The following is a 21,954-nucleotide window of genomic DNA, read 5'->3' on the forward strand; positions in this document are numbered from 1 at the left end:
CTTCAGCACCTTCTCCAAGAACCTTGGCTAGAAATAACATGCCATCACCTCTGCACATTCTTCCTTGAATCATATAGGTACATAAAGGACCAGTACTATGCTTGTGCTATGAGTTCTGCACTACTACTGTCCACTATGAAGTCAAGATTCATGAACAAGTGCAAGTTCTGCACTATTGCTGTCCATTATGAAGTCAAGATTCATTGAACATAAAAGGAACCAGTACTAGTAGGCAACAACGTCCAACACTTGCACTTGTACTGGTCGTTGGACGTGGACATCAGATGGCATAATTGGGGAATTGGGAAGGAGTTGACGGATATGTACAGGGGAGGAATTTGGGAAGGAGTGGGTGTGGCCGTGCACAGGTGAAGGTCGAACCTGGCTGGGCTAAAACCAAAATGCCTGCCTGGTGATGGCGACCTGGCGTGAACCTGAGTGTGGGAGCAATAGGCTGCGACGGCGACCAGTGCCGGCGGCAGAAGCAGGGTTTGGAGCGTGCGGTCGTGGTGTTCTTGCTCCCGCCGACGAAGAGGGAGTGGAACAAGATCCTCGGCGGCGGCTGCGCGGCGACCTGGCGTGCAGAGCGGCTCTAGCTTGATGGGGGCGGGTTGCTGCTTCCCCTTGCGGCGCACCCAGGCCACCACTGCTTTTTTTTAGCGAAACCTGCCACCACTGCTGGGGACGAAAAAGGTGAAGACGACCCCGATCTTGGCGAGCCAGTTGAATCATTGCGAGCTGCGGGCGTGGGCGACGGTTGCGGGAGACGAGGTTGCAGGTGACAGGAGATCTTGATCGGGTGGCTGTTGATGCGTATGGTACTTTTGCAAAAAAACTACCGTGTGCCATATACATATTTCGTGATGGACAAATGACGAAGACTAGAAGAATGTGGATGAGCGACAAGGCACTGACGGCGGCGCCGAGCGGGAGCTTCCATACTCTCTAAAACGTCTGAGTCACAAAGTGGCAATTGTCAGATAATCGCGAGAGGATTCCTGCGATTAGGTTTTATGAAAATATCGACATTCACAATATTAAATAAATACAAATATGAAATTCATTTTATCCTAAATCTAATGACACTGATTTGATATTATGGATTATTGATATATTTATCTACAAATGAGGTCAACCTTAAAGATGTTTGACTTTTCAGAAAACTAATGCATCTAATATTTTGAAATAGAAGGATTAACTTTTATGTGAAAATGCAATAATACCAACGGCATAGCAAAGCACGTCCTCCCTCGCAATGCAATCCTTAGAAAAAGTTTGTAAAAATCAAATTTCGTAAGAATCAAAGAGCCTAAAAAATGAATTGAAATCGTCTAAAAATCATGTGAATCGTATGAATTTTCTTCGAATCAACAAGGTTCAGATAAGTGACGGATCGACAGACAGTTCGTCCGACGATGCGGCTCGCGGCGGCGGCGGCGGGGGCTCTCCACCCCACGGCCGCCCTACTCTTCCACTCCCACCGGCGCCGCCTCCTCTCCTCCGTCCCCTTCGCCCGCCGGCGCCGCCACTCCTACTCCTCCACCGCCACGGCCCTCGACGACTCTCCTCCGACGGCGACCGGTCCGGCCTCCCCTGCTCCACCGATGCCTCCGGGGCTGGGCGGTGAGACCAAGGCTTCCCGCCGCCGGCGCGCGGGGGACTCCCCCGAGGGCCTGCTCAAGCACCGGCTCGACATGTGCTCCCGCGACGCCGACATCGCCACGGCGCTCGAGCTCTACGAGGCGGCGCTCGACCCGGCCACCGCCGTACCGCTCTCCCTCCACCACTACAACTGCCTGCTCTACCTCTGCTCCAACGCGGCCGCCGAGTCCGGCGACGCCGACGCCGCCCGCCGCGTATTCGAGATCTTCGCCGCGATGGAGGCGCAGGGCGTGGAGCCCAACGAGGCCACGCTCACCAGCCTCGCCCGCCTCGCCGCCGCGGGCCGGGACCCAGCCATGGCCTTCTCCGTCGTCCGGCGCATGGCCGCCGCCGGCATCCCGCCGCGCCTCCGCTCATACAGCCCCGCGCTCTTCGCCTACTGCTACGCGCGCGACGCCGACGGGGCCGCCGAGGTCGAGGCCGACATGAACGCCAGAGCGGTCGTGCCGGAGGAGACCGAGCTGGCCGCGCTGCTCCGCGTCAATGCCGACACAGGGAGGGCCGATGAGGTGTACAGGGTGCTGCACCGGACGCGCACGCTCGTCAGGCAGGTGTGTGAGGCGACCGCCCAGGTGGTCGAGGCCTGGTTCCGGTCCGACGCGGCGGCGGAGGCCGGTGTGGAGAAGTGGGACGCCAGGAAGGTCAGGGAAGGGGTGGTGAAAGGCGGCGGCGACTGGCATGGCCAGGGCTGGCTTGGCAAGGGGCAATGGGACGTCGGCCGGAGCGAGATGGACAAGAATGGCACATGCCAGCGTTGCGGCGAGAAGCTTGTGTGCATAGACATCGATCCGTCCGTGGCGGAGAGCTTTTCCAAGTCGCTCACCGAGCTCGCGTGCAAGCGGGAGGTCAGGGACGATTTCGTGCGGTTTCAGGTACAGTGCTTGGTTCATTCTCTCACCCCACAAGTTACAGGTTTATTGAATACTCCCTCCTTCCAAATTACTTGCCACAGAAATAGATGTTGAGTAACTTCTACTGACAATTGTAGGTGTTGCCATGAATTATAGGTGGTGTTAGTACATGTCGTAACCATATATAAAGGGCTTGTAAAGAGCTACGGAAAATGGTTATAGCCGATTTTGTAATTTTTAGTGCTAGACTATTCTTAAGGGAATGCGTGCGTTTTGCTTGTGGCTCGACTGCTTAGCGGATTTAAATTTGGGGTACTGTGAGGAATCCAATGGCGTCGTAGAATGTAACACCCTCCGTACCAATTTCTGTTATTTGGATGCTATTTCATTATGGACTCGCCTATGCAAAGTACTCATTTGACCTGGTCGGAGCTTCTACGGTGAGGAGAAGCCACACCAATTTCAGCTAATATGGAGTTTCAGACGCCCATGAGAGCTTATTGAGTTATTAGCTCCAACTTAAGGCATAAGAGTGGTAATGTAGGTACTGTTGTCGGTCATCATTACTCCATAAAACTTCATGAAACATGACAGCATCGTTTGTTTGATCGTGAACCAAAGTGATGATATATTTTTTTTGAAAATAAAAGGTAGAGATCGTTCTACCTTATATATTTCAAACATGCCGCAGCCTGGGGACACAAAGTCCATTACATGAACCAGGAGAAATCGCACCAAAAGTGCGTGAGAAACAGGGGAGGGGGGGAGAAAGGAGAACATCAAGATGACAACATTATTAGCTTGTCAAACTATGCACCCAGGTCATCAGATCGTCCCTGTCTTGTTGCCGCGTAGCTCTGTGTAGTCAAAGACCAAGCAAATCTGCAGCGTAGAACCTTGTGTAAGGACCAGACCAAACCTTATTGTTGAAAACTCGATCATTCCGAGCGTGCCATAAAGTGACGGCGCAGGCTGCGAAAGCGACATTCCATTTCCTTTTGGGAGTGAGCTGTTGAGCAGCGCGTTCAAAGAAGGACAGCAGGTTAGGGGAAACACTCGCCAACGCGTCCAATTGCAGCTTGCCCCAGAGATGTTCAACAGGCCGGAAACTCAAAACAATGTGAGCAATTGACTCCACAGCAGGACAGATATCACAATCTGAATGTGAGACAAGAGCAGACCAGCCTTTTTTGAACATATTATCTTTGGTATTCAGACGCCCATAGAAAGCCAGCCAAAGAAAGACCTTGTGCCTGCTTGGAATAATCGCATCCCATATCGACTTCTCAAAAACACACCTCCTACCTCGGAACGTGATCAGCTTGTAGAAGTAACTTGTTGTAAGCTCCTTTCGAGACAGAGAGGAGAACCGATGGTCGACAGTGGCATCACCAGGTGATAAATTTGGATATAACTGGATATCCCAACCACCTGAGGATATTTGCGACTGAACTGAACAGAATTTATCTTTGGCAAAAGAATATAAGACTGGCAGCACAAACATCAGCCTCCCCACCTCTAGCCACTGATCTTGCCAAAAGGAGACCAGAGCCCCTGAACCAACCGAGCAACAGGAAGAAAACATGACCAGTGGGATGCAAGATTTGAGTCCTTTCCAGAAGGCAGTGTCTCTTGTACGATTGCCACTAGGTAAGTTATTTCTGCAGTACTGCGAGGCGAACCACTGATAACAAGGTATATCAGAAAATTGAAGAACTCTAGCCACGAACTTGCATATCATAGCTTGATTGTGAGTTGAAAGATCCCTGATTCCCAAGCCACCCGCGTACCGTGGCAATATGACTTTATCCCAAGCTACAAGGCAATGACCCCCCGAGGTTTTGCTCTTGCCTTGCCACAAGAAAGCGCGCAAAAGCCCCTCCAACTTATTAATTGACTCCTTTGGCCACGGGAAGCAAGTCATGGAATAGCTGGGAATGCCGGCAAGCACAGAGTTAAGCAAAGTAAGTCCGCCTCCCCATGAAAGGAAAGTAGCTAACCAGCCCGACAGCCTCTTGTCAACTCTGTGTATAACAGGTAGGAGCATACCATGCGTAATCTTATTCAGAGACAGAGGTAAGCCGAGGTAAGTGCACGGGAAGGAGGAGACAGGATAGCCAAGGACACGGGCAATATCCAGTGCAAGGTCAGCATCAACTGAAACCGGGACCAACGTACTCTTGTGGAAATTAATTTGCAGGCCAAAGAAATCTGAGAAAGCAGATAAGATGGTTTTGATAACCTGCGCTTGCTGCAAATCACCCTGGAAGATGAGCAGAGTGTCGTCCGCGTACTGCAAAACTGGGAACAAACCATCCGAGCCAAGGGGGTGCAGCAAACTGCCAGCCTGGAAATGCATGCAGCATAGTTGCTGAAGCACATCAGCAACCAAGATGAAAAGGTATGGAGACAAAGAGTCCCCTTGACGAAAGCCCTTCTTAGCGGAGAAAGCATCCCCAAGCTCTCCATTCATTAGCACTTGTGATTTACCAGTGGAAAGCAAGGAGGAGATCCACTGAATCCACCTCTGTGGAAAGCCTCTAGCTTCAAAGATTTGGAAGAGGCAGCTCCAGCTCACACTATCGAAGGCTTTCCGAAAGTCTAGCTTTAAAACAATAACCGGCAGCCTTCTTTTGTGAGCAGTTTGAACCAGTTCAGTGGCTAAAACAAAGTTCTCGATGATCGATCGCCCTTTCAAAAACCCAAACTGCAGAGGGTGCACAAGCTCTGGAATTCTGCGCTGAAACCGGTTGGTTAAAACCTTGGAGGCCAACTTGGGCAGACTATGAACCAGAGAAATAGGTCTGTAATCACCCATCTCAAGAGGAGTGTCCTTTTTGGGTAGCAAGGTGATATAGGCCCTGTTGATGCCCTCAAGTGAGACAGTGTTTGCATGAAAATCAGCAAAGACCTTGAGAATGTCATCCTTCAGTAAGAGCTTAAAGGCCTTGTAGAACTCATTTGTAAACCCATCTGGGCCTGGGCTCTTGTTATTTGGAGCCTTGTTAATGGCAGTCACAATTTCTGCCCAACTAAAATCAGCCGCAAGTTCAGCCAAATCTGAAGGCGCATATAAGGAGCTGAGCTGCACCGTAGGCAAAGACACAGCAGTCTGTCCCAGCAAATTCTTGAAATAGCGAGTGGCCAGTGCCAGCTTCAAGTTGTTCTGATAAAGCTCAACCCCATCCTGGACAAGGACCTTGACTTTATTTCTACGTGCCTGGCAATTTGCAGCAACGTGAAAAAACTTGCAATTCTCGTCTCCAGACACACACCAACGCACTTTAGCGCGACGTCGCCAGAGGGCACTTTGCCACAAAATTAGTTTCTTAGCTTTAGCAGAAGTAGTTTCTCGAAGCACAACTTCAAGAACAGAGAGGGAGCGCCTTTCTTCCACTACATTTAGGAAGTTTACCACGTGTTTGTTATTGTCAGTGTAGATTCAGAGGCTCGATTTTTATTCCTGCTCCAAGCACGGAGGGCAGCTCTAACTCTCCTCATCTTCAAGCTGAAAACAGAAGCAGAAGAATTCAAAGTTTGGTGCCCCCTTGTCCAATTGTCAACAATGATGTTCCTTGTTTCCTCCATCTCAAGCCAATGATCTTCCATCCTAAACAAACTACTTCTCGTTACATCCGCAGAGAACTGAACCAAAATGGGTGTATGATCAGAGGTAGTGGCTGGCACGACATTGGCTGTGGTCTGCATAAAACCAAGATTCCAAAAAGCATTGACCAAAACCCGATCCAACTGAGCCATTGTAGGGGTACTCCTTTTATTGGTCCAGGTGAATTTCCTGTTATCCAACTGAACACCATCCAAACCATTATCTCTGACCCATGAGTTGAAAGTTTCCATGACCCTCCAGTTAACATTGCCACGGGATTTTTCAGAAGCAAACTGATACATGTTGAAATTGTCCACAACCACCCAAGGGGCCTTAGCCGGCACGGCAATATTGTTCATAGTCTCGAAGAAAGCAGATCTATCTAAGTTTAGGCAGGGAGCGTATACTGAAGTGAGCACAAAGGAAACATTGGTGGTTGTGGATGAGAAACTAACAGTAACATGATATTTGTGTGTTGAGACTGGCTGGCCAACCACCACACTTGGATCCCAGGCAACAAGAATGCCCCCAGAAGCACCATCAGAAGGAAAAGCCACATGATCACATAGATTAGCGGGAAGAAAGCTGCGTAACTTGGACCGATCGAGCACCTGCAGCTTGGTCTCCTGCAGACAAACAATGCTAGGGTGGCAAGAGGTTAGAACATCACGAACTAAAGAGCATTTGTCATCGTCACCAAGACCGCGAACATTCCAGTTAAGCATCTTCATAATATAAGAGAGAGCATACAACCCATGAGAGAGAAAGAGAAAGCCGAATGCATGTTCAACAGAGAGAAAATGCAGATAACACGGAGCCCATAAGGGGAGGCGATACAGACTCAAAGACAGACTCGATAACAGACTTGAAGCAGTCTGACTGACGAAAACAGCAACAACAACGAACTGAACTGGACTAGACCAAAGCGCAGGATTAGAACTAGCACTCGACTATTGAAGGAGCAACGAGCAAACTGAACAGCAGGCATGGCTAACGCCGGCCGCATGCAAAGGCCTCTAACAACAACAAGACTACTCATCAGGAAAGCTGGAGACGCACAAGCTGGCAGAAACGGAGCTGCGGGCGGGCATCATTTGCTGCTTCAGGCGGAGCGATGGGAGAGGCACGCGCTCGGGCTTGGTCCAGGTTGGCTGTGGCGTTGAGGTCGCAGTGCCTAGCGATTTGCTTGAGCTTGCCTCTGGTCAGAGGGGCAGGCGTGGTCAGCAGCGGCAGCTCCAGGAGCCCAGCCACTGCCGCCGCCTTGGCCTTCTTGCGCCTCGAAGAAGAAGCGCGAGAGCGGCTGCTAGAAGAACCACCGCTTGAGCTTGATGCAGAGGCCGCAGCCTTCCTCTTGGAGGCACGCTCCACCGAGCCCAAGCGCACCCCGTCGTACACGGCGCGGATGCGGGGACTGCGACGGGGGGGAGGGGGGGCGAAGAAGCAACCACCGGCACGTGGGTGGGCAGGCCACCCAGGAGATGCGCAGCAGGGTCGGAGGGGGCCTCCTGCACCGCCGGCTCAGAGGCAGGCCCTAGGTTGAGGTCGAGGGCCTGCGCCTCCACTGCCGCGGCCGGCCCGAACGAAAAACCAACAGAGGGCGCCAGCGAGGGGAAAAGCTGGAGCGTTGGCGTGGAGCAGCGGATCTCGCCGGCGGCAGGCTCACGCGGCGGCTCCCGGCAGCTGCAGAACGCCATCGCGACATGGGAGGGGAGCGCAGAGCAAGCCCCGTGCCTGAGATCTGTGGCCGCCACCGGAGACAGATATCCGATGGGCAGCACACCTGGCTCTGGCCGAGGCACATGGGCCGGGGGGCGCGTGCACATCGTCCGCGAAGTGAGAATTTGGTGGGCTCGCATTTGGTCATGGCCCGGGAAGAGAGTCTCCACTAGAGGGACATCACCACCGACCAGCGAGAGCTGAGGCCCAACGGTAGGCAGCAGTCCTGCTGGCACGTTGGGCTTGGGAGGGTATCTGGACTCGATTGCAGGAAGCAGCGGCAGCGTGCGGGCGCAGAGCCCCCCATCCACCACTTTGGGCTAGAACTTGAAAAGAAGAGAATGACGGCTTTCCCACGCTAGCAGCCCCGCGAGGTAATCGAAGCACGGGAAATAGCCATCATCCATTGCCACCGGATTCACAGGCACGACGCCGGAGGCGGAGCGACAGTTGCTGAGCTCCAACTGAAAGGAGAAAGTCATCTCCTCCGGGTCGAAGGAGACCGAAGCGCGCGGCTTGCGCATGTCCGCCGCCAGTAGAGACAAGAGCAGGCAGTGACGGCCCTCGTCCTCATGCCCAATCTGCACCGCCGTGGGAAGTGAGAAGGCCGCGCCCTTGGTCAGCTTGGGCTTGACTGAGATCTTCAGCATCGCCATGCAGTCACCAACAGAGGCGAGGTGCGGGTGTAGGAAGGCCCTGTCTGCCATACCGAGGCCATCCGCTGCCTGACCAAGGACGGATGCGGACGCCCTTGAGTGAGCATGGCCTTGGCGCGGAGGAGCAAAGGGACGGGGGTCGCCAGCTTTGCCGTCGAGCCGGCCAGCAGGACGAGGCGGAACAGAGGGGGCACCAAGCGAGCAAGCGACGTCCCAGACTTCATTGATGACGACGTCGGCGTAGATGCCAGCGCCGTCGATGCGGTGGAACATCAAGTGGTGCGGGATGTGCTGAAGGGCCTCCACCTTGACCAGCACAAAAATGCTCGAGAATTCACTGCCATGCAAGCAGGCGTGCTCAACCCTGAAGAGGCTAGCGAAACCGGCGACGCTGGCCGCTACACCTCACATGTTTCAAAGCTCGAGGGGCAGCTTCTCCAACGACAGGTTGACCACATGGCGGAAGGAGAAAGAGAAGGCATTGTCGCCCGCATTATGAGGCAGGATGTGGACCAAGAGGTTCCCAACCTCAAGCGGGCTAGCACGCATGGCGCGGGCCTGCTCAGACTCACGCTGGAACACCACGAAGACGGTGCCCACAGCAGAGCCGGCGAAGCAAACTGCCGAAATGCCAAGCAACTGACGGAAAACGCGCCGGAGCCAAGGCAGGTAGGCAGCTTTAGGGGGGGAGATGTTGACCAAGAAAACTACGGAGTTTTGGTCAGAGACCATGGGGTAGTGGACATCGAGCGAAGTGGGGCGGCCAAGCACCACAGGCTCCATGGCGGGACTGAAGGGAGGGAAGCGAGAGTTGGGAGGAGCAAGGCAGAGAGGACACAGCTCAAGCGAAGGAGCGGCGGCAGCGGAGGTTACGGGGGAGACTGCTGCGGGCACTGTACTTAAGACCGCGGAGAGGAAGAGGCAGAGCGCAAGGCACGCAAAGGGCACTGGAAACTAAGATGACCGATAACGCGACAGAGCCAACAGACAGCCGAATCCCGGCAATCCCGCCTACGGTGACAGTAAGAGAGGCACCGGAAGCAACGGCGGTGCAGGTCTCTGGGCTTCCCGTATCTAAAATGAAGATTAGGCGCCGCTCTCGAGGCGGGCGCAGAAGCGTGCGCGGCAGCATTAGAGAGCAAAGCGTCCCTATAGGGCGTAGGGCAGCTCATGGCCAGAGGAGACTGCTAGGCGTCGTCTTGGTCACCCGAAGCGTTGCCATCCGGACCGGCAAGATCAAGAACGCGATCAACCATGGATAGGCTACAAGGCGGCGGTGTCAGCGGAGTTAAGGAGCGATCACAGGCAATCAATTGATTGCACTCGGGCGCGCTGCTGCATGCAGCAGGGCGTTCTGCAGGAAGACCAGTGTTGCATCCCCTTAAAACCAGGGCATGCGCGGGGGGGGGGGGGAAGCAATCGATTGAACACGATCCTGAGGATGAGGCGACGATCAAGGACGAGGCCCAAGCAGTGACGGCAGCAGGGAGTTGGCAAGCCAAGTAGAACGACGAGAATAGGACACTGGCACGTGCATGTGCATGGCAAGCGGACATGCATACGGAGCCGAGCTGGAAAGCGACATCCTAACAGCAATGAAGCCAGACCTCCAAGAATCGCGGAGCACGATCTCCTTGGTGATGCTGTCGTGCGCGACCTGGAAAAGAAAAAGACCGCTCTGACGAAGGCGGACCCGGTAACCGTTGGCGCGGCCCCCAAACTAGCTGACCAGGAGCGAGGCAAAGAATGCAGGGGAGAGCGAAACACCTTCGTTGAGAACGGCGGCTAGCACTCCGGCGGGGCGACAGCGGCCCGCCACTGCCTCAACGGTGCCACAGCCATACTTGGCCAACATGGCATCCTCGAAGCAAGGACCAATCATGGAGCCGAAAGAGCAGCAAGAGACACAACCAGCAGCAAGCACAGCTATATCGGACTAACGACGAGCAAGGCATGCATCAAGGAGGGAGAGGAAGGCATGCATCAAACTGTGGAGAGGGGTTGCAGCTCAGACTTACACCAGGAAGAACTTACAGCGGAGCATCGAACAAGTCTGGCGAGACGACAATGTCTGGTGGTTCGTGAGTCAAAACCTAATGGCAGCACGGCGGAGCACTCAACGGGAGGTAGCTGTGTAAGTGCATCTAGTGCCACCCCTAGTTGGTTTTGGAGTATTGACGACAAACCTGGTTGAGGGACTAATGTGTTTGTGAGAATTGCAGGATAACACAGGTAGTAGTCCTACATTGATTCGGTTTACCTACCGGAGATGACCCCTAAAAATGTATGAATACATTGAAGACAATGGTGGTATGTGAAGACAATCACATCGAAGCTTATGACTCGAGAAGACATTCTCGTGAAGACTATGGAGTGTGAAGACATAGTTGTTTCGTAGTTTCCTTTTCTTCTCTGTTGAGTTATAGGAACCACCGTACTGTTAAGTGGGGTCGAAGTGAACAAAGTCAGAGTGAATGAAGTGATGCTCAACCAAATCCTATGTCTTCGAGCGAAGACAATGAGAGCAAATCTTATCCAGAGCTGGATGAGTCAGCTTTACTTGTAGCCCAAGTCAAGCTGCCACGTGTGTTTGAAATCTGACCATTGGAACACGTGTCAGTTCCTTAGTGACCCAGGGTCATTTCGGACAAATCAGGTCGGGTTGCCTAGTGGCTATAAATAGCCCACCCCCTACACAATAAATTGGTGGCTGCTCAGAGTTAGTGCACGGCTTTTGTCGTTTGAGAGCAACCCACCTCCGAAGCTTTTGAGAGAGAGAAATCCTTGCGAGGACAAAACCCAAAACACCCAGAGCCAAAGAGTGTTAGGCATCACTGAAGTCTTTCTATCCTCGTGACCTGAAGACTTGTTATACTTGAGGACTGTGAATCCTCCAGCCGGTTAGCCGTCGCATTCTGAGCATCCAAGAGTCATTGTGGATCGCCGGTGAACGAAGTCTGTGAAGGTTTGGAAGTATACCTTGAAGACTTACCAGAGTGATTGGGCGAGGACTGGGTGTCCTTAGCTCAAGGGGAATTAGGTGAAGACGTGGTCTTCTGAGTTGAATCTCAGCCTCCCTAACCAGACGTACAGTTGTCACAGCAACTGAAACCGGTCCAACAAATCCTTGTCCTCTCCAAGAGACTGGTTCTATCTTCTCCCTCTCTTTACTTATAGTTTGTTTTGTGAAGTCATTGCCTAATTGCACTATCTGTTTGACTTCACTATGTACCTACTTGTTCTGATTGGCTTCATACTATCTTGCATCCTGATCCATACTGCCTAGCTGCTATTAGTCTTCGTACTTTCACTTCATTGAATACTTGACTATGGCTTGCCTAGTGTAGTCTACCCTCCACTGCATGTTAATAGGTTCATTTCTATCGTTTGTCTTCGAAACTTTCATGTTTTGAAGACTTTCCTAAAAATCGCCTATTCACCCCCCTCAAGTTGATAACTAACACTTTCAATTGGTACCAGAGCAAGGTACCCCTTGTTCTGTGTGATTCGGTTTAACCACCTAGAGTTTTAGCTATGTCGACTGCATGGATAATCAAAGTCTCCGCTGCGTGCCCTGTCTTCGATGGCACTGATTACCCCTACTGGAAGAATAAGATGCGCATGCATCTTGAAGCCATTGATGTCGACCTTTGGTATGTCGTCAAGAACGGCGTTCCCAAGGGCGGCGTAGGCGTCACTCCTGCTGATGTCAACAAGTTCATTCAACTGGATTCTACTGCGAAGAACATCATCTGCGGTCATCTGACCAAAGGACAATATGGCCGTGTGAGTGCTCTGGAAACGTCGAAGCTAGTCTGGGACTGGCTCTCCAAGGTCAACGAAGGCGTCTCAACCCAGAGAGATCAAAGGATTAGTGTCCTTCGTAACCTCTTCAACCGCTTCAAGAGAAACGACAATGAGAATGTCCAGCTCACGTTTGATCGCCTCACTGACATCACTAATGAGCTTCATGCTCTTGGTGCTACTGAGATCACCAAGCACGAAATCGTCAAGACACTCCTGAGATCTCTTGACAGCTCGTTTGACACCCGAGACCTGATGATTCAAGAACGCCCTGACTTCAAGACACTCGATCCGTCTGACATACTTGAGAGGCTCAACACACATGAGTTTTAGCTATCTGAGAAAAGAGATATCTATGGTCCCAACTATGGCCGAACTCGCGCTTTGAAGGCAAAGGCTGCTTCCTTATCTGAAGAAGAATCTGACTGTAGTTCTGGTGATCCTGCAGACATTGAAAAGGAGCTTGCTATGCTTGTGAAGAAGTTCCAGAAATTCACAAAGAAGAAAGGCTTCAGAAAGTCTTCACGATCCAGCTCAAGAAATGATGAAGCTTCTACTCATGACCACAAGAAGAGAACATGCCACAAGTGCAAGAAACCTGGTCACTACATCTCTGAGTGTCCACAGTGGGACAATGAAAACAACAAGAAGAAGAAGAGCAAGGAATATGATTCTGATGACAAGAAAAAGAAGAAATCCTCAAAGTCTTCTTCCAAGTCTTCGTCCAAGTCTTCATCACACAAGAAGAGCTCATCTGGCAAGGCTCGTGCTTTTGTTGGCAAGGAGATGGATTCAGAGGAGGAGTCTGCTTCTGAGGAGGCGGAGGTGTAGTCTGAGGAGGAGTCCGACTCTGGTGTTGCAAGTCTGGCTCTAGCCACAGCCTACGTTGCCAAGTCCATCTTCAACACTGAAGACAATGGCTCCGTCACCAACACTGATGATAATGACAAGCACGACTCCGCTCCCACCTACTGCTTCATGGCACGTGGTGCCAAGGTAAACTCACGTGATGCTTTCTTTCAAACATCAAGTGAAGATGACTCTGATTGTGAATCCAAACCCAGCTACAAAACACATGCTAAAATTGCAACTGAACAACAGAAAGCTATGGAACATATTCAAAAATTGCTAGACAAAAGCGATGACCTGTTGGATGCGGAAATGACCCGATCTCAGTCCTTAATTGAAGACATAAAAAATCTTCATGTTAAGTACGAGGAACTTGAAAGTCGTCATGAAACGCTCCCAACAACTCATGAAAAGCTTTCCTATTATTATCTTCAAAGGAAGCAAGAACTTGAGAAATTGAGAGCAGTTCATGAAGATCTTCAAAAAGAAAACGAGTCACTTCGCGCTCAACAGATCAGTCCCGCTCAGGAAGGATTTGAACCACCATGTCTAAAATGCCTTGAGCGTGATAACACTACTTCTGTCGCTGAATGTTCTACTGCTGGATCCGGTGCAATATCTTCAACTGTTAATGTGGTAACTAACCCCTCTGCTGAGGATGCCACCACTATTGCTGATGAAAATGCTAGGTTGAAGACATTGCTTGAAACAGGGATGTACAAAAGTCTCAAAGGGCATCAGACACTGTGCGATGTCCTCAAAAAGCAGATTCTGAACCGAAACCCTAGGAAAGAGGGTGTTGTGTTCGAGAGGAAAATGAATGTTGATGGTTCTTACTGGAAGCCTGAGCAGTACCCCAAAACCACATGGGTTGCTGCAAAGGAACCTTCAGTGGATCCATCCACCTTATCTGGCTTCACTTGTGCTAACCCTATTATCATTGATGAATCCTTTGATGCAAACTATAAACGGTTTAAGAATCGGAATGGTGAAGTGTTTGCCAGGTATATTGGTACTAACTGCAGGAATGGATCACCTATGAAGAAGATCTGGATGCCCAAAAGGGATCTTGAGAATCTTCCTGTGAATGTCATCATGACACCACAAGGGAAGAAGACAAACCCCAGACCAAAGGCTTCATGTGGCCCAAAGGCTTCATACAGACAGAGGACTCACCTGAGTCACCCTAACGCCAATGTTTTGCAGGGAAATCGTGCTCAAACGTATGAATATGAGAGCGTATCATCAAACCGCTATGTTCATAAAACTAAGAACTATTCTGCTTATTCATATGAGTACTATTCGCCTCCTGCAAGGCTATTTGCTAGGGCTCCAAAGCCGAAGTTCTCAGATGCTGCACTTAGACTCATTGCTTCTAAGCCACCCCTGAAAATGTGGGTGGTTAAGAAAAATTAACTTTCTTTTGCAGGGAAAGGTCTCCAGCCGGAAATCAAAGGCGTCCGATGCCTTTGCTGGGGACCTAAAACATCTTGTGGGGCGCAAGATAAAATGCCCAAATGGTCTCACTATGTATTTTGTTCCTGAATCGCTTGCCAATCAACCTATCAGTCCTAACCTTGATCTGAGCTTTGATAATCCTCTTGTGCGTCAAATGTTTATGCTTCACAATACTCTTGGTGAAGCCTATCCCCCTAACTGTACTGTAGGGTATGACACCTCATGCTTCAGAATGGATTATGGACAGCGGATGCACTAATCATATGACTAGTGATCGAAGTCTTCTCATGGACTCAACCTTACGTCCATCTGACAAGAGTCACATCACATTTGCCGACACTGGTGAAAGCAAGGTATTGGGTCTAGGTAGAGTTGCAATCTCAAAGGATCAGCACATGGATAAAGTGATGCTTGTTGAATCCCTTGGTTTCAAATTAATGTCTATCTCAATGCTTTGCGATTTGAACATGATTGTGATATTTGGAAAATATCGTTGCCTTGTTCTAATGGAATCTGACAAGTCTCTAGTCTTTGAAGGGTACCAAAAAGATGATTTGTACATGGTAGATTTCTCAGCAGGACCACAGCTAGCCGTATGCCTTCTAGCAAAAGCTTTAGAGTGCTGGCTCTGGCATCGGAGGCTGGGGCATGCTGGCATGAGGAACTTGCACACTCTCGCAAAGAAGAAGCACATCATAGGCTTCGAGGGAGTCAAGTTCAAGAAGGATCATCTGTGCGGTGCCTGCGAAGCTGGAAAGATGACGAGGGCCAAGCATCCCTCGAAGACAATCATGACTACATCTCAACCCTTCGAACTGCTACACATGGACCTATTCGGCCCTACTCACTACTCTACTCTCACTACTACTGCTTGTCTCTACAAGACTGAAGTGCAGGATGTCTTCAGACGCTTCGCCAACCGTGCCATGAACAACTATGGCGTCAAGATCAAGCATATCAGAAGTGACAATGGCACAGAGTTCAAGAACACTGGCCTTGACCTTTACCTGGATACATTGGGCATCACTCATGAGTTCTCAGCTCCGTACACACCTCAGCAAAATGGCATTGTGGAGCGCAAGAACAGAACACTCATTGAGATGGCTCGGACGATGCTTGATGAATACAAGACTCCAAGAAAGTTTTGGCCTAAAGCTATTGATACTGGATGCCATGTCATCTACCATGTTTATCTTCACAAGCTTCTGAAGAAGACATCCTATGAACTCCTTACTGGTAAGAAGCCAAATGTCAGTTACTTCAGAGTATTTGGTGCTAGGTGTTGGATCAAGGATCCACATCACACATCAAAATTTGCACCGAAAGCACATGAAGGTTTTATGCTTGGTTACGGAAAGGATTCGCACTCCTACAGAGTCTTCAACCTCTTTCACTATAAAGTGGTTGAAGCTGTGGATGTGCGGTTCGATGAGACTAACGGCTCGCAAAGAGAGCACCTGCCAAATGTGCTAGATGAAGTTCCACCTAGTGAATCCATCAAGCTCATGGGAACTGGAGAAATCATACCTTCTGAGGCACAGCCTAAAGAGGAACTTATCATTTCTGCACCTAGTCAACCCGAAGACAATGCTCAGCCTGAAGACAACGCTCGAGATGAAGACAATGATCAGCAAGAGCAAAATCTTCGTCCAGTTCATCCTTGTGTTGCAAATGAAGTACAGATTGAGAACATAATTGATAGTATCAATGCACCAGGTCCACTCACTCGTTCAAGAGCAACACAGCTAGCAAATTTTTGTGGGCACTTTGCATTTGTCTCAATATCAGAAACCAAGAAAGTTGCTGAAGCCTTCATGGAACCTGAATGGATTCAAGCTATGCAAGAAGAACTTCAACAGTTCAAGCTGAACAATGTGTGGGAACTAGTCAAGCGTCCAGACCCTCGCAAGCACAACGTAATAGGCACCAAGTGGATATATCGCAACAAGCAAGATGAGCATGGTCAAGTCATCAGAAACAAGGCTCGTCTCGTTGCTCAAGGATACACTCAAGTTGAAGGGATTGACTTTGATGAAACATTTGCTCCTGTGGCAAGGCTTGAAGCCATCCGCATACTGCTAGCCTACACAAATCATCACAACATCCTTCTGTATCAAATGGATGTGAAGAGTGCCTTTATCAACGGCAAGATTGAAGAAGAAGTGTATGTTGCACAACCACCCGACTTTGAAGATCCAAAACATCCTGATATGGTATACAAACTTAACAAGGCATTGTATGGCCTCAAACAAGCCCCTCGCGCTTGGTATGACACACTCAAGGACTTCCTGAAGAGCAAAGGTGTTGGGGATATTACTACTGGGTATAAACCGGCCAGGAGAGGCCGGGTTATACCCATAATGAGTTATTATGTTTCAAGCCCATGAAGACAAAGACGGTGGCACTTCATGTAGGCCCAAAGCCTAAAGGCGGATTAAGGCCTGTAGACATAAACCACCATTGATATGTAAACTTGTGCTGTAAGATAGAAAGAGTAGAGACCGGGCCGGACACGTTTATGAACTGGCCTCGGGATCCTATAAACCAACGGGCATCAACCCATGTATATAAGGGGACGACCCGACGGCGGTTTAGGGACAACAAACAACAACTCGAGAGCCAGGCATAGCGAATTCGCTCCCTGGTCATCGAAACCCTAGCAATTCCACAACAACTGGACTAGGCCTTTACCTTCACCGCAAGTGGCCGAACCAGTATAAACTCTCTGTGTCCTTTGTCTGCTTTAACCCCTTTAAGCTAACCCGTCGCGATGGCTCCACGACTAAGTCCTTTCCCTAGGACATCTGCTGTGACAAAACCACGATAGTTGGCGCCCACCGTGGGGCTATTGCACGATGGTTTCGAGTTCTTAGAGGGCAGTTTCGAAGGACTCAAGGGATATGCTGTGGGCCGGATGACCAAGAGTCGTCGCGGCAAAATCTACATCGACAACGCAGGCTGGGGCCCCGAGGCCGGCTCAATTGAGTACGGGTACTGGGTCCCCTTCGGCGGCATTCACGTGTTCATCGGCAAGATTGGCGAACCGGGCCCTGAGCCGGACATCTGCACCGACATCATCGAAACGACTCAGTGTGTGAGAACTGCCCGGGTTAAGCCTGCCATGAAGCGTGCCTTCATGGGAGTCATCCACGGAGTGGAATTTAAGGATAGATCGGAATATGATGGCGAAACCGTCGTTTACTCCGGGGATGAGTCATCTACTGGAGAAACCGAGTCATTGTACCAGCTTCAGGATGGCCGGTTTGGGGGCTGTTCTGATGGCGACAGTATTCCGGACCCCTTTGATCTGCCAAGCCGAGTTGCGATCTTCATGGCCGGTACACAATCAGCCACAATCTTCGACCACCGCGGCGATGATCTACGGTTCAACGCCGGCGACGGCAGCTGGGGCAGGTGGCCCCGCACCACCACCGGCTCAGGCTTTGTCCGATTTATTTGACACCTTGGCAGCGCTGCTAGCCGCTGAGGTCAACCTGGCAGATCAGGAGCGGCACAACGCGGAGGTGGCGAAGGTAAAGGATCAAATAGCCCAAGCCAAAGCGGACCTGGCCGGCGAAAACGCCAGAATGACAGCGAAGCAGGCCGAGTTAGATGCACAGGCTTATCGACTTATGTTGGATCAAAATGCATCGAATGATGTCATGAGGAGGAGGTACCGATCTCACCTACCTCCGGTTTACGAAGCCAGGAATCTCTTCAACACGCCAGGAGCAGGAACCAGCAACCAGCCAGTGGTAAACCGGGTCAAGGCACCTGGAACGGGGACGCCAGTTCAGCCACACACAATGGACCCACCTCCTCAGAATATGCCATCCCAGCATGTGCCCACGCCTCCGGGTCATTACTCCAACCCCTTGGATAACATAGTCACGGCCACTTCACGATTGGCAGCCCTCCCAGTCGATGGTGAGTCCCCCGTAGTGGTGGAGACGCGACGAGCAAGGGAGCTCCTTCAGACAGCTTTGACTCAGCAGCAGGCTTATTCGTACAGTCGCGAGAGGATTCATTCCACCCCCCGCCCAAGCCGGAGTTACAGCAGACATATTGATGAACCGGCTGTGTCTAGCACTGCGCGGAACCGTAATCCGCCTCGAGGCCATAACCCGGCGGGTGGCGGTGTTGATGCTTAGGATGTGGTGGACCGTGCGAGGGCACATCGGGAGGCTGAGTTAGCAGCACAGAACGCGGCCCATCAACTTACTCCGGTTCGTCCAACAACTTCGGTGGAACCAGGGGTGACCTCTAGTTCTTCGGGGGTGCCATGTCTCGTCCCAGCGTTACGCAATGTACGGCTGCCCAAGGACTTCAAGGGCCCATGCAAAGTGCCAAATTACACTGCCGATTTATCCCCCGAGGCATGGGTTGAAAGTTATGAGATGGCGATGGAGATGGTGGACGTAGATGATGCGGCATATGCTAAATACTTCACCATGATGTTGGAAGGGACGACTCGCACTTGGCTGAAGAACTTGCCAGCTAACTCCATCGGATCATGGGCCGAGTTAAGAGCCCAGTTTATTCAGAATTTCAAAGACACGTGCAAGCAACCCATGTCAATTGTGGACTTAGCTGCCTGTGCCCAGGAGGAAGGAGAATCAACAACCCATTGGGTGCGCCAGGTTTCGGAAATTTTGCATTCATCAGGTCGCATCAACGCTGATACAACAGTTTTAACGTTGGAAGGCAATTGCCGGTTTACACCTCTGAAGTTGAAGTTGGGGCGGCTCAAAAGTCACTGCAATGACGTGGGGACTTGATAACCCACAAGTATAGGGGATCGCAACAGTTTTCGAGGGTAGAGTATTCAACCCAAATTTATTGATTCGACACAAAGGGAGCCAAAGAATATTCTCAAGTATTAGCAGTTGAGTTGTCAGTTCAACCACACCTAGATAACTTAGTATCTGTAGCAAAGTATTTAGTAGCAAAGTAATATGGAAGTAACGGTAACAGTAACAAAAGTAATATTTTTGGGTTTTGTAGTGATTGTAACAGTAGCAACGGAAAAGTAAATAAGCGAAGAACAATATGTGAAAAGCTCGTAGGCATTAGATCGGTGATGGAGAATTATGCCGGATGCGGTTCATCATGTAATAGTCATAACATAGGGTGACACAAAACTAGCTCCAATTCATCAATGTAATGTAGGCATGTATTCCGAATATAGTCATACGTGCTTATGGAAAAGAACTTGCATGACATCTTTTGTCCTACCCTCCTGTGGCAGCGGGGTCCTAGCGGAAACTAAGGGATATTAAGGCCTCCTTTTAATAGAGTACCGGACCAAAGCATTAACACATAATGACTACATGAACTCCTCAAACTATGGTCATCACCGGGAGTGGTCCCGATTATTGTCACTTCGGGGTTGCCGGATCATAACACATAGTAGGTGACTATAGACTTGCAAGATAGGATCAAGAACTCACATATATTCATGAAAACATAATAGGTTCAGATCTGAAATCATGGCACTCGGGCCCTAGTGACAACCATTAAGCATAGCAAAGTCATAGCAACATATATCTCAGAACATAGTGGATACTAGGGATCAAACCCAAACAAATCTAACTCGATTACATGATAAATCTCATCCAACCCATCACCGTCCATCAAGCCTATGATGGAATTACTCACGCACGGTGGTGAGCATCATGAAATTGGTGATGGAGGATGATTGATGATGACGACGGCGATGGATTCCCCTCTCCGGAGCCCCGAACGAACTCCAGATCAGCCATCCCGAGAGAGTTTAGGGCTTGGCGGCGGCTCCGTACGTAAAACGCAATGAATCTTTCTCTCTAATTTTTTCTCCCCGAACATGAATATATGGAGTTGGAGTTGAGGTCGGTGGAGCTCCAGGGGGCCCACGAGGCGGGGGGCGCGCCCCCACCCTCGTGGATAGGGTGTGGCCCCCCTGGCCTTGATTCTTTTGCCAATATTTTTTATTATTTCCAAAAATAATCTCCGTGGAGTTTCAGGTCATTCCGAGAACTTTTGTTTCTGCACATAAATAACAGCATGGCAATTCTGCTGAAAACAGCGTCAGCCCGGGTTAGTTCCATTCAAATCATGCAAGTTAGTGTCCAAAACAAAGGCCAAACTGTTTGGAAAAGTAGAGACGACGGAGACGTATCAACTCCCCCAAGCTTAAACCTTTGCTTGTCCTCAAGCAATTCAGTTGATAAACTGAAAGTGATAAAGAAAAACTTTTACAAACTTTGTTTGCCCTTGTTGTTGTAAATATGTAAAGCCAGCATTCAAGTTTTCAGCAAAGATTATGAACTAACCATATTCACACTAACTCTTAGGTCTCATGTTTACTCATATCAATGGCATAATCAACTAGCGAGCAATAATAATAAATCTCGGATGACAACACTTTCTCAAAACAATCATAATATGATATAACAAGATGGTATCTCGCTAGCCCTTTCTGAGACCGCAAAACATAAATGCAGAGCACCTTTAAAGATCAAGGACTGGCTAGACATTCTAATTCATGGTAAAAGAGATCCAATCATAGTCATACCCAATATAAATTAACAATAATGAATGCAAATGACAGCAGTGCTCTCCAGCTGGTGCTTTTTAATAAGAGGGTGATGACTCAACATGAAAGTAAATAGATAGGCCCTTCGCAGAGGGAAGCAGGGATTTGTAGAGGTGCCAGAGCTCGATTTTGAAATAGAGATAAATAATATTTTGAGCGGCATACTTTCATTGTCAACATAACAACCAAGAGATGGCGATATCTTCCATGCTACACACATTATAGGCGGTTCCCAAACAGAATGGTAAATTTTATACTCCCCCTCCACCAACAAACATCAATCCATGGCTTGCTCGAAACAACGAGTGCCTCCAACTAACAACAGTCCCAGGGGGAGCTTTGTTTGCAATTATTTTGATTTGGTTTGCATAAAGCATGGGACTGGGCATCCCGGTGACCAGCCATTTTCTCGTGAGTGAGGAGCGGAGTCCACTCCTCTTGAGAATAACCCGCCTAACATGGAAGATACGGACATCCCTAGTTGATACATGAGCTATTCGAGCATACAGAACATAATTTCATTTGAAGTTTGGAGTTTGGCATATACAAATTTACTTGGAACGGCAGGTAGATACCGCATATAGGAAGGTATAGTGGAGTCATATGGCATAACTTTGGGGTTTAAGGGATTGGATGCACAAGCAGTATTCCCGCTTAGTACAAGTGAAGGCTAGAAAAAGACTGGGAAGCGACTAACTAGAGAGCGACAACCGTCATGAACATGCATAAAAATTAATAAACATTGAGTGCAAGCATGAGTAGGATATAATCCACCAT

General features: G+C 49.8%; 1 pseudogene; it reads left to right on the forward strand.

Annotated features, from left to right (window-relative positions):
* Positions 1 to 1,366: 1,366 nt before the first annotated feature.
* Positions 1,367 to 21,954, forward strand: part of LOC123168444 (proteinaceous RNase P 1, chloroplastic/mitochondrial-like) — a 66,623-nt pseudogene continuing 46,035 nt past the window's right edge.

The sequence above is a fragment of the Triticum aestivum genome, chromosome 7D, assembly GCF_018294505.1.
Source record: "Triticum aestivum cultivar Chinese Spring chromosome 7D, IWGSC CS RefSeq v2.1, whole genome shotgun sequence".
NCBI classification, from domain to species: domain Eukaryota; kingdom Viridiplantae; phylum Streptophyta; class Magnoliopsida; order Poales; family Poaceae; genus Triticum; species Triticum aestivum.